Source organism: Grammomys surdaster, unplaced genomic scaffold (assembly GCF_004785775.1).
Source record: "Grammomys surdaster isolate TR1022 unplaced genomic scaffold, NIH_TR_1.0 63, whole genome shotgun sequence".
In the NCBI taxonomy this organism is placed as follows: domain Eukaryota; kingdom Metazoa; phylum Chordata; class Mammalia; order Rodentia; family Muridae; genus Grammomys; species Grammomys surdaster.
In genome coordinates this window covers 13,106,357-13,109,500 of record NW_021604565.1, presented here as the reverse complement: position 1 = coordinate 13,109,500, position 3,144 = coordinate 13,106,357, and the positions used below count along the sequence as shown (strand labels likewise).

Below are 3,144 nucleotides of genomic sequence, written 5' to 3'. Positions count from 1 at the left end.
CCCCCCCCCCCCCCCCCCCCCCCCCCCCCCCCCCCGGGGGGGGGGATCACAGGGGGTCCTGGGAGAGAGCTGGCGTGGAGAATGATGATGGATATAATCAAGATACACTGAATACATGCATGACATCTTCAAAGAAGAAATAAAATAAAACTGAAGAACTGGGCCTGGCTACTGTAGGTGGAATTTGTAACCAAGCAGCTGCCCAGGCCAAGGAGATAAAACACTTCTTGCTACATTTTTTTCCATGATCCTCAAAGCTACCTGGAATATAAACTATAATGAGAAGGAATTCTTTGTTAGACTGCCTTGTGATCGGACATGTAAAGATTCTAGCTTGCTAATACCCTTCTAGATTCTAACATAACACTACTTTCCTAAAAACAATGTAGATTGCTCTTCTCACGTCCAAAGCTCAGGGGCCTCTTTTCCAGCGTTACCAGCCGTGCCATGTGGCGGAGGCCGGCACAAGCCTCCAGCTGTCTTAATTCCTTCTTAGTGAAAGGACTCCTCAGAGGTTCTGGCTATTCTGTGTTGCCTTTGCTTTAATGGCTGATAAACACAAACTCTTAATGTTTCTGTTTTTCTGTCAGGACTTTTTTCTGAATCTTACTTCACTTATCCCCTAATCTACAGATAATCTTGGTAAGGGGACCAAGTGTCAGGATCAGAAATGGTTCTCACAGTGCAGAGATCTGGTATGTGACATCCCACAGACATCCTGGTTTGTATCCCTAACTGAAGTAGTATAGAGTCAGTGGTTCAGCACTTGCCTGGCACACATGAGACCCTAGCTTCAGTCACACACACATACACATACACAGACACACACATACACACACAGAGAGACAAAAGAATCCTTTATGTATACCAAACTAGGCTGCGCTGAGAATGTAGCCTGGTGATGTTCTGCATTGTTGAGTGAAATTTCCTTGCCCACAGTTTGCACCTATCAATTACTTACAGAATACAGACTGAACTCACAGAGACACAGGGCCACATTCCAACCATCGGACCCAGAACTGCACCAGCTGACTTTACCTTTCTAAATGCCCATTGCATGATCTATGGGTACAAGACAGACAGGCAGAGGAGTGGACAACTGTAATCTCAACTCTCAGAAGGCAGATGCAGAGGGACAGCTATGAGTTCAAGGCCAGCTTGTAATATATATCAAGGACTCTATCTCAAACAAAGCAAAGCAAAGCAAAGCAAAGCAAAGCAAAGCAAAGCTATCCTTTGGTAAAGAAAAATCCCAGGCACCATGACACACTTGTGCAAAACGCTGGGAGGTAGAAGCAAGCCAGTCAGGAACTCAAAGTCACCAGTATTGAGAAATGGGAGCACTACTGGCCATAGTGGCTACTGTCTGTCACCCCAGCCCTCGGGAGCCTGAGGCACAAGGATTGCTTGCCATCAGTCCCAGGCCAGCCTGGGCTACAGAGTAAGACCTGTCTTAAAACAATACCAACAGAAAGAATTAAAAAAGAAAAAGAAAAGCCCACCACACTACATGTGCTGGTGAGGGAGCAAAAGGCCACAGGTTTTCATAATGAAGGAGGGAGCACACAGCAGCACATCTCGGCTTGAAGAGATGACTATGAAGCCATGTTAAGACGGCACAGTATAGGAGGACAGATATATAAGTCAGTACAAAAGAATGACACCCACAATTCTGCTGTCCACATGAGATTGAGATGTCCAATTAGTTCTTTGACATGGAGTAAAGTCCATTTGAATGAGTCAGGACAGTCTAAACAAATGGTTTCGAAAATTAGAAAAGCAGGCTAGGTGTGGTGGCCCATACCTTTACCCAGCCTTGGAAGGATGTGGAGGCAGAAACAGGCAGACATATTTGAGTTTAAAGGGAGTTCCAGGCCAGTCAGCACAAGTTAGTGAGACCTTGTCTCAATGACAAACTCAACAACAAAAACTTTGAAGGAAACACAGAAGAAAAATCTTCCTGCTTCTGGACTAGGCAGTGTTCACAGAGAAGACATTGACAACATGATTATGTTCTAAAATTGAGTAAATTTAACTTCAACAAAATTAAAAACCTTTGTGCTGTTAGAATAATAAAAACCTGCAGTGTGGATGGGCAAACATGTGTGGATGAGACCCGGATAGACCCAGACTTGGCAGCACGCCATGAAGTGATCCCTCACGTCAGAGGTTGGGTCAGGAGGGCCTGGAGTGCAAGGTAATTTTCTACTACATAGCAGTTGGTAAGAAGACCCACTTAAATGCTACTGGAACGCTGAGCATGGGGGTGCGTGCCCAATCCCAGCTTCAGGAGACAGAGCAGATCTAAAGTTAACTTGCAAATGGCTGGTGTCACGTGCACACAGTTACTTAGAGTGAACGGTTGGCAAGAACTCTGAATACAAGGGGAAAAATAAGTTTTGGAGGTTATATTTGTGATGGCTTTTCTTGGTTGTCAACTTGACTACATCTGAAATTAACTAAAATTAAAAACAAACAAACAAACAAACAAAAAACAACAGGGCATACCAGTGAGGGAATTTTGCTTAATTTGAAGTGGGAAGATTCTCCTCTAATCTTTGGGGTGGGAAGATGCATCTTTAACCTAGATCTTCTGAGGTGGGAGGACCCACCTTTAATCTGGGCCACGCCTTCTGCTGGCAGCCTAAGGACATGGAAGCAGGACGGTGCAGCTCTTTGCCTGCTTGCCCTCACCTCGATAGCAAGTCCATTCCTGCACTGACACTGGAGACTGTTTCTTTGAGATTTCAGAATACACTAAAGACCAGTTGAGACATCCAGCCTCATAGACTGAACAACTACTGGATTCTTAGATCCTCCATTCAGAGGAAGAAGTTGTTGGGTTAGCTGGATCCCAGCCTGTAAGCCATTCTAATAAATTCCCTTTCTCTGTATACAGAGAAGTTCATTCTAAGTTCTGTTACTCTAGAGAATCCTAACTAATACAATACTAAACTCTATTAAGAAAAGATAGGGGGGCTGGTGAGATGGCTCAATGGTTAAGAGCATTGACTGCTCTTCCAGAGGTCATGAGTTCAAATCCCAGCAACCACATGGTGGCTCACAACCATCTGTAATGAGATCTGATGCACTCTTCTGGTGTGTCTGAAGACAGCTACAGTATATTCATAAATAAAGTAAATA

General features: G+C 44.4%; 1 protein-coding gene across 1 annotated transcript in view; it reads right to left on the bottom strand.

Moving 5' to 3' along the window:
* Window positions 1–3,144, bottom strand: part of Spag1 (sperm associated antigen 1) — a 53,152-nt gene that overhangs the window by 29,467 nt on the left and 20,541 nt on the right. The gene's annotated exons all lie outside the window — the stretch shown is intronic.